The 10,799-nt window shown below is 34.7% G+C and overlaps 1 long non-coding RNA gene across 1 annotated transcript; it reads left to right on the top strand.

Annotated features, from left to right (window-relative positions):
• The first annotated feature begins 504 nt into the window (after window positions 1-504).
• LOC131078909 (uncharacterized) lies at window positions 505-1,368 on the top strand. Its single transcript, XR_009113873.2, has 2 exons — window positions 505-911; window positions 1,042-1,368. It is a non-coding gene; the product is annotated as an uncharacterized LOC131078909 (long non-coding RNA).
• The last annotated feature ends 9,431 nt before the right edge of the window (window positions 1,369-10,799 follow it).

Raw genomic sequence — 10,799 nt, 5'->3', positions numbered from 1 at the left:
TTAGCCCCAAAAAAACATAAGCTTCTATCCATAAAATCAAAAGAATAATTACTTATTAATGACTTAATTTTGAATGATAGGTGATGCTCCTTTGAGCACACCTATCGAAAAGTTATTCAAATATTATTCTCTAATTTTGCTCAACTTTATCTCAAATTGACAAGTCAATAAACATTGTCTTAACATATTTTTGCAAACCCTTAGTTTCTCTATTGACCCCATGCTACTTTCAAATTTATATAACGTATGATATAAATTGCAATAGACATAACCGTTGCACCTCCTAATACATGAAGTGTTAGTAATACCTAATACAAAAGAAACCATATATAATAAAACCTAATCACTTCATAATTAATGTCAAGAGACATTCTATGATAGCAACAAAAGATTGAGTGTGGTGGTCTCAATGTGTTAACAAAAACTCTTATCTTTTACCTTAAATTGAACAATCATTTTACACTTCAAATAATAAAAAAAAAAAAATTCAAAATAACTCCAAATTGATATATATATATATATAAACCTCCTCAACAACCTTTCAAACCCATCAAATCAACTACCAGTCTCACCTACCCTTCCTCCCCATAACGAGGTACCTATCCTCCCTTCACAAACGTACAAAAGAAAATCAAATGAGATGAGAGCACTACCTTATCCAAACCTCTTTCACCAATTTCCTTTCAGTGGACGGAAGCTTCCCACCACTTTACTCCTCTTACGCTTCCTATAAATTCCACACAAATCAGCTCACTTCTGCATCAACTAAATTTCTCCCATCACCTAAGCTCAAAATGCAAAAGAAGGCGGCCAAGTTGGGCGTAAGTTTAGAGGAGGAAGAGGAGGAGGAGAATGGATTGAAGAGCCGCCATGACAAGTTTACAGTGGTTAGTGTTTACGTGGTGTTTCAGGTGTCTCTCTTGGGATCTCTCCTTTCTTCCTCCAATTCCCACTTTAGCTCTACATTCTACACGCCGCACTTTTTTCTCTCAATTGCGGCCTGTCTATCCATGCTAATCACTCTCGTGCTGGCCTTCGTAGCGGAAGACATGCAAGACGCGGCGCCGCCATGTTATAGGAAGGTGAGGGTGGGTGCTTGCTTTCACGTGGCAGCATACCCTCTGCTCATCTACGCTCTCATCTCCATGCACTCAACTTTTGGAATGTCTAGATCTTAGTCTCTCTTGCTTTGTGCAATATCTATGTTTGAAGTTCTTAGAATGAACTCCACGCCTGCTTTTAGAAATTGATGTTGCCCTTGTCTTTCATGTCTACGATTCTAATATTCCCAAATATTTTGGGAAAATTGTTAAATTGTGAAGGTTTACTTTTTTTTATAATCAATTTTCTATTTTAGTAGCTCTTTAATATTGGACAAATGTTGGTACGTAATAATCATGCATGTAAGTGTTCTAAATAAATATAATAATATGGAATAGATTCTTTTTAGTAGAAGATTTTAGAATTCAAATTGATGCACATTGAATGTCTATAAATAACAAGATATCTAATTATTCAAGCAAACATGTATTGTGTTGGCTCATGATAGACTAGGAGTTGGAATATATAATTTTTATTTTTTGCAATTTGGGTGTCAATTTCATATGGTGGGATCTCTCTTGCACATCACAAGATTGACATGAGACAATAAAGAGTAAATATCAAGGTGGGGGATGAATGAATGGATGTAGGTGTAAAGAAGGACGTGGAATTTGTCATAATGGCAAGTGTATTGAAATATGTGTAAATATGTATAAGATAAGGTAAAATATGTGGTTGTGAATGTAATAAGCATAGGTGAAGGATCAAGGACTAAGCCTAATTTTACATAATAGTGTGGCCTTGTCAATATGCAATTGTATTGAGGTTTTCTTCATTTAATGCACTTAAAACTAAATGGGAATTAACATGTGCATACAAATTTACTATTACATTTTACTCCCATTTTGAGGTGTAGGTGAATCCTAAAATGACCATGGATCTCAAAGTACACATGAATGCTCACAAACATGCATGTAAAGTAAATATTCAAACATAAAGACGATATTATCCGTTCCATTTAAAGTAATGGACTTGACATAGATTCATGTGTTCCTCATCCTTGGCATGTATGCTCATTGGGAACTTATAAACAAAGAAAGATGCACAATAAATAGCTTCTATCGCATTTAAGTAAAATAAGCACAACTAGATGTTGAATTTGTTGTCTATGAAAAAGAGAGAGAGTGGGAGATGGCAAGGTTATTAAATTATGCTTGCATGGAAAGTGGTATGATAATGCTCCACCTAGTGCAATAATTATAAGATGGTATGTGATCAAGATATGTCATACATCAAGCACTACTATGCCATATGATTAAGATCCATTTGCATGCATGGTGATAAATCTCCATATAAGTAGCTATAATTATATAGAAATCTCAACATAAGAGTGTTAGAGAAATGATATGACTGAGTATTCAATTGGCTACATCCATTGGATCCAAAAATTTGGAGGAGAGGAGAAAAATACATGATTATAATCATAAGAAAGAAACTGTAAGAATTATATAAACTTGTGAATATCATAAACATATATCATGCAATAAACAAGTAAGACATCTCTTATTATATCTGCGAAAAGAATGTAGAATGGGGAAAATCATCAAGGTAGATGAATTTGTTGAAACAAAATTCAACTATATATACAAGGAGATATTTTGAACTTGAATTCTATGAATTCATTCACAATGATAGAACATAAATATAATTGAATAAACCATGAGAGAATGTGAATCATATTAAAGATATATATATATATATATATATATATATATATATATATATATATATATATATATATATATATATATATATATATATATATATATATATATATATATATATCGAGATAAAACTCCACACCAAAGATGTCCAAGCTTGTATTAATCCTTCAAAAGAGAGTTACATCAATATAATGCCCCCCTTTGAATTTTAGCAACACTTTATTAATTGTATAATCTACAAAACAACATATACATCCTCAACTCCAAGCACCAATTTATCGAATACAAAGTGAAACCAAGGGATAATTTTGGTCTTTGGTCTAGATAGTATACCTTCATTTATTATTAGCATATTGCTTACATTTTTTCATGTCATACAATAGAATATTTTTGTTAGACACAATGCACCACTAAGAAGGGAAGGGGGTGAATCAGTGGTTCTCAAAACTCTTTCCCTTTTGCAATCCTATGTGAGCATATCGGTTGATAGATTAACTCAATGCAGACTTACCGGTTATGGAGGAGACTAACTTAATTGCAAACACACTCACAAGGGGACATCATATAACACCAGCATATACGAGGAAAACCCAAGATGGGAAAAACCTCAGTGAGCAATGTTGATGGAGTCTACTACTCCAATCCAACCTAACAATAAAACAATTACAAAGTTTAGGGTAACAACCCAAGGAGCACCAACCCCTACCTGGTTTATGGGCTACAACCCAAAGGAGCACCAACCCCTGACTGAGCTACAACTCAGTGTTCACAATGTAAACATCAAATACATAAGTAGTTGTCTTGTTACAAGTGAATCTTGCAACCATTATACATATCTTACTCTGTCAGTGAGATAGCTTCTCTGCTTCACCAACTCACTTTTCTGTTGCTCTTCACCTGCTGCTTCTCTGTTGGTAAGCCCTACCAGTTTATCTCTCTTCTGAATTGCTCTCACAGTATCTCCTCCTCATTGCTCTACTCTTCACCAATTCAACTCTCTGTCGGTTCTCTGTCTATCTTCTCTGCAGTCTCCTTCACCTCTATTCTGTCGGTATGAATACTACCGGTTCTTCTCTCCAACCGGTTGAATGCTTCAACCAGGTTCTCTCTCTCTCTCACTCTCTTCACATATGCTCGTTGAGCACTTGACTGATTTTCTCTTACTTGCAGAAGTCTTCAACTTCGCAATCGCACAATATTCTTCTATTCAGCAGCAGCAAACATTCTCTTCGCCCCCCACACTTATAGCCAGATTTTCCCTCCAAAAACCAACTCAAAATCCATGCGGTTAGGGTTTCCTCACCATCCTCGAGGAAAACCAAATCCAATCAGATCTTGCATGATCTAATCTTTATGACATTCAATTGCACAACTCCGCCATTTTTGCATCTCCTAGATCACGCCTTCCATCTCTGGCGACTTGCTTTTTACCCTAATAGTTGATCCCTTGGTCAATCACAAAAGAAATACCATTTTGTTTCCTCCATCACCTCGATCTTCTCAATCACTCCTAGCTAACTCATAGTTGTCTTCTAGACCTCGAGCCTCAAACCCCTGCAATGGCTCTGCAACATGTCTCGTTATTTGAGTGACTTCTCATTAAAATCGACCAGCCCTGCAACAACCCTGTCGATGTACATTTCATCTTTATCCACACGCATGTTCACCATGTTGACTCCATGTGGCATCCATATTGACTAACTGCTAGTTTGGCACTTCATGTTGGTCCAAATAGGATCACCGACCTGCCACTCAATCGGTTCCTCCTTCTTGTCGATTCGTTAACCTCGTCAGTATCACACATTGTATCGGTAACCTTATCATTTATGCATTATGCACCTTGCTCATATTACCGGTGATCTTTACATACCGGTTATCACTCTTGATGATACCAGCCATCATCCTTCACTAGACTCCTTCATCAGTTAGACCATTCTCCTCTAACTGTGTCTGCTCAACCGGTTTGTTTGAATGACAAACACACCACTCTTCTGCTATATCAGCATCTTGGCATGCCTTCTCTTTTGGTCCAGTGCATAACCCTGATCTCATGCACTTAAGTCATTCCCTCAATTTACCGGTAGATCTAGAGTGATCCTTCAAGTCCTTTCCTTTACCTATTTACTCTTATCCCACCAAACTATAATGCACTTAATGCATATAGGGGATAAGCTCCACTTACTTGGTGGAGGAACACCTTTTCATCTTCTCATGTGAGTTCTCTATTGGTGCAACATATCTTCAAATAGGCATATGTGAACCGGTGTGAGCACATACACTGTCAGTCATTGCTTCTCATGATGACTACATCTTCATCCAGTGGGAGTCATGTTGTTCTGCAACCTCACAGTATATCGGTGACCTATTCAATCTTCTCTTCCGGTGTGGATGGGATTCAGATAACATTTTGCCTCTTCATCATAAACAACTGCTCAAACACCTCTCTATCTCATCACACAAGTCAGACATTAATCTTGTGTGCAGGTGACTCCTGAGGTCATCTTCCTTACCTTACTGGTGTTCTGCAACACAAGGTGATATCCAAGATATCACATCCTGTACTCCTTCATAGAAGTGTTGCACATACATCTCATCTACCGGTGGTCATCCCATACAGGTTGACATCAATGACAACACAATGCCAACATATTTTATGACCCAAACTTTGGTGCCCTGATTTTTCATTGTACAACCCATTCAAATATTCTTCATGTCAAGTGTTCAAACCTATCTTAATGTTGGTCAAGATTCTTCAATATAGCATCCCTCTTACATTCTCCTACACATAATAAGAATATGTCATAAATAACCCCATAATAATGAATCAAGATGCTCTTACACACCTTCCAAGATGTTAACACAACCAAACATGCCAACTCAATGTGGGATGATAAATCTTCATGTGAGGAAAAAATATAATAAAGAAAAAAGTAATTCCACCTCAAAATGGAATACCAACTTTCCAAAGTGAATAAAAAAGCACTAAAGATGATATATTAACAATACAAACAAGTTATTAAACATGAATATTAGGATTGTAAGGTTGAGACAACTTATCCTAAAACTATCCCACATATCAAACACCAAGTATAAAATCTCAAGGGAACCTTAAACATTAAAATCTAATGGAATGATCAAATCAAACTCTGCAGAAAATGAGGGTTGTGGCCTCTTTACACCAATCAAACTTCTCTTTTCTTGTTGGTTGAGTGAGAGAATCCACAACATTCTCTGAGGTCTACACTTTTTCTAACATGACTCTACCACCCTCAACCATTTCAAAATACAATGATATTGAACACCAATGTGCTTCTTACAAGCATGGTATATTTATTTTTTATCCAAACAAATGGCCTCTAACTCTAGCATCCAAATCTCGCATTTTTACATTGAAAGGCAATACTTGAAAAAATTATTTGTAATTTGTAATTACCTCCTTAATGTTAGGAAATAATACCTCATACCTAGTTACATTTAATACATTTCCTACATAACTTGTCAAAGAAAAACATGCATACAAGCTTACATAATCACCATTATGCAAAGATCAAATAGACAAACCACAAGATAACACAATATATACCTTAGGAAAACCTTCATGAGGAAAAAACCCAACCTCCAAAAGCATCCATACTCCATGATATGATTTGGTTATAAAGTAATACAAAGCACTTATAGTGTTACAATGAATACTTCTGAAACATCAAGCCCTCCAATGTATTCTTCATGTTTCCAATCCTGAATCCACACATCCCATGCCATGCTTCCCATAAGTACTCCTTAGAAAGACTCAATAATGACAACCCACTCAACCAACCAACTTAAACCATTGAAATTTGATTTCTATTATAGAATCAAGCTCACACAAATACAACCAAGTAGTAAAGTGAACCCATGTGAATACAATACCATTGACCCCTTATTTAATATTGGGTACTAAGTTTTCAATTTATTAAATATCTTTCAATATTAAATAAATACAATATAATATCTCAACATGACACCCACATTAAACATGTAATTCTTAGTGTTATAATATAACACCTAAAGTAGCCCCAAGAATGTTATGTCCTAGTGATGCACATCCATCTAGGTTCCCCTAGGTGCAATACACATAATAATAAAGTAATATATTATAAACATTATGCAAGGTGTACAACACCTTACCCAACATTCTCCCACTCGTTGTATGCATTTCTTAAGGATCAATCAATGAAATGCATCATCATAGTCATACATTAAGCCACATGAATCTACAACATGCTCTCATGCTCCATCAAGATACTTGTAATAAAACCAAGTGACCACCATCTCAAGTAATAACTCCTCTCATCCTCCAAAATGCTACCTATGGAAGAAAAGGAACAAACCAAGGTGAAGATGCACTAATCCAAGAACACAAGCATAAAATCCAATGTGATAACAAAGGCTCCAAGCTATTGTCATAAAGAAAAAGCCAACATGATTGAAAATTAAATCTATAGCACATTTCAACACATCCAACCATCCATACCTCTTAGGTATAATCAACATCAATAAACTCTTGCCAACATTATATCAATCCATAAACCACAATCAAGCTCCTTGTATCAAAATTTGTTAATGAAGAACATACAAATCTAGGAACTTCTATTTCAGAGATAATACAAATATGAAATGAAGCTCAGAGCATAACAAGTATACCAATTAATTATCATATCAAAGTGTGATAAGTAAATAAAAACATGAAGTACCAAGAACAATCACAATAATTCACGCATGAAACCCAAATAAATGTATACTCTCCCACAATATGTCACCATCCTCCCAAATCATATGAACATGAATCTCATGGAAGAAATCATAGAATAAAGAGAGAAAACATATAACCATAACATGTCCTTCTAACAACACCTCAAAGAAGCAATGTTGTGTCAAGTATGATCTCCTCCAAAACAACCCAAATGAAAAGACATAACAACACCCAAACCCATTCAATCTCATAGATCATTTAACAAACACATGTATCATGTGTAATTTCAGCATTGATGTAAGACTCTCAAAACCAAGAAGATAAAGCTCAAAAGTAATTATTCCAATAAAGTAAATCAACCCAATAAACCATCTCCTAACATTCTCATAATGATATCATAATAATAACATATGCACAAGGAGATAACCAATGCCAAACATCTCTTAAATTGAATTATCCAAAACTAACCATGTATTCATAGCTCAAGATCCATATCTATGAAAGATTAGCATAAACATAATGCACCTAAAAGGAACAATGGGTAATACCTCTCCAGTAGTAAATGGTCAAGTATACCAAGAGTGGGGAATGAGAATACTCATTAAGATATATGAGTCATCATGACTCGTTGTAAGCACAACTCCTCTCAAGTCCATACTAGGTGAAAGCTACTTGGTATTCTTGTTGAACCCATCAACCATATCAACACATCTCTCTAATCATAAAATAACTCTAGCCTCATTTATGTCCCCAAGTATCCATGAGCACCTATAAACAATCAATCCATGCCAAATCCCAAATGCAATATAGAACCATCATGAAGTAATCAAGCAAATGATCATATTCAGTATAAAGAGAACCACCCAAGATCAATATCACATATTAAATCTAGAAATAAAAAAACATAAACATGACAACATGATCTAACCATCTCCTCCTAGAAGATAACATGCTCCAATTGAACACATCATACAACCATATCATACAAAAACTCTAAATCAATATTCAAGAGTAAAGTATTACATTATAACAACCATCTAGTTAAATAAGAATAACGCATCAAAGCAAAGCATAAACCAATACTCAACCAAAGACTCTGAGAGTCCTCCATGGCTCCAAGATGTCAACATCTCCAATCATCATGAAGATAACCATCTCCTTCTAGTGAGCCTGCAAATGTGAAAGACCCTTTTGTAGAAATTAGATCAAGAGCTCCTCCAAACATATGCAACACTAAATAACATCATCCACCATCCAATGCTGAACCATATCACTACCAATAATTTACACTAAATCGTGATACTGAGTCACACATGGCATCATGGTAACCATCTCCTAAATTAAGATTATTTAGGTTTACACAACACACAACTAAAATTTCAATAGCATCAAGTGTAACCATGATCTCTAAGACAAGAAGATACATACAACCACCAACAAAACACCAATCAAGAATACATCTTGCATTGTTAAAAGATCCCACTAAAAATGTAACCAATGATATGCAACAAAGCCATCATGACATTGTGATAATCACATGCTACAAGTTTGAAAACCAACTATCTAGGTACTGATGCTCTGTTAAATGGACAAGGTTAGTCTAAGAGAAACAACACAAAACACACAACACAAGACACCCAAGAAAATCGTTAGTGTTATTTAATCAAAGACTAATCTAAATAGGCATACCAAGAGAGACACTAAAAACTTGAAAGCATATTTAACTAAAGAAGCAAATATGATGAGGCATCTCCAAATACCTCCTAACATGCTCTTAGCTCTTTCTCCCTTGTTCCTCTCCTCTCCAAGTTCCAAAATAGTGTAGCTCTCAGTAGTTTTTTGCACTATGGATGCTTATGGAGGATTGAGATTGTATATTGCTCTAAATGTAAATAAAGAAGCTAATATTAATCTATTGATGCTAAAATGATTTATTTTAACCAAAATGACAAGATATTAGTTAATTATGCTAAAATGCTCTCTTAAAATGCCTATAGCTTAAATGCATATGAGTTTTCAGGATCCGGATTATGAAGAAATGGGCTCTATTTATAGGAAAAATGGAGCAATGGATGGTTGAGATTGAGTAATCTCAACAAGGGTCGGGATTGAATGATTTCAAATCCATGTGAGGGCTTTCAACCCAATCCCAGGATGACAAGTGTCAATGTGAGATAGGTTGAGAGGGGAGGGAATAAGCATTAAATGCCTGATATGACTTTGGAAGTTAAAGTCAAGGTTGGTTGAATGAATAAACTCTTTATTCAAAGAATAAAGCTTTTATCCAATGGATAAACTCTTGTGCAAATGTGAAATGGATGAATATGGTCAAAATAATAAATGTTTGGGGGGACAAGTTTGAAATAACCATAAATGGTTATGTAAGAGCCATAAATGGTCATGTAAGAGCCATTAGTGGTCTTGGAAGACTTTGGGGGTTAATTTGTTGAACACACAAAGCATTAAATGCTTTTCAAAGACTTTGGAGTCTTTGAGAAGTGACTCCATTTTGCTTAGGAATGTGACAATAATTAGGAGATGGATTAGGCTAATTAGGAAGGGGTTAGAAGAATCTAGAAGGGGATTAGATTTTGCAAGTGGATTTGGTGGTTGAGGGAAAATAGGATTTTATTAAAATAAAAATTCATTTATTTCAATAAGTTGCATTTGTAGGAAAATGCAAGTGGGGTGGGGATAATGATTTAAATAAATGTTTTATTTAACTTATTTAAAAGAGGAAAAGGGGATTTAATTAAATAAATAGATTTTATTTATTTAATTAATTTGAATTTGATTTAATGAATTAATTAAAATAAATTGAATAATTTATTTAATTAATAGAAGAATGTTTGGAGATGAATTAATTAAATATTAATTTAATTAACTGATGGCTAGTGGATTTTTAATCAAATAAATAGCGAATATTTATTTAATTAAGCTGTACAGATTTGTGTGACTACAGGTACTATAAAAATTATCCATCCTCTCATCTCAAAGAAAACATACCAACTCACTAATGACCACAGACAAGGCCAACAACAAAGTCTTCATCAAGAATGAATTAAGCTTGGTGGACATAGACAATCCACATTTGGGTCATCCCACTACAACTAAATAGGTGATCAACCTACACAACAACATAACTCATAGGTCAAACACTAAAACATACAAACTCATCATCACATTAGTAAATTACAAACTAATATATGGAAGAGGATAATCTTGTAGACCACATGACTCAAACATCAAATCAAAATCTGATCTAATTTGCCAAACATGTCCATATTCACTTGTACCATAGT

This window comes from Cryptomeria japonica, chromosome 2 (genome assembly GCF_030272615.1).
Source record: "Cryptomeria japonica chromosome 2, Sugi_1.0, whole genome shotgun sequence".
NCBI classification, from domain to species: Eukaryota; Viridiplantae; Streptophyta; class Pinopsida; order Cupressales; family Cupressaceae; genus Cryptomeria; species Cryptomeria japonica.
Note: the sequence above shows the minus strand (reverse complement) of the source record. Positions and strands in the feature narration are given on the sequence as shown.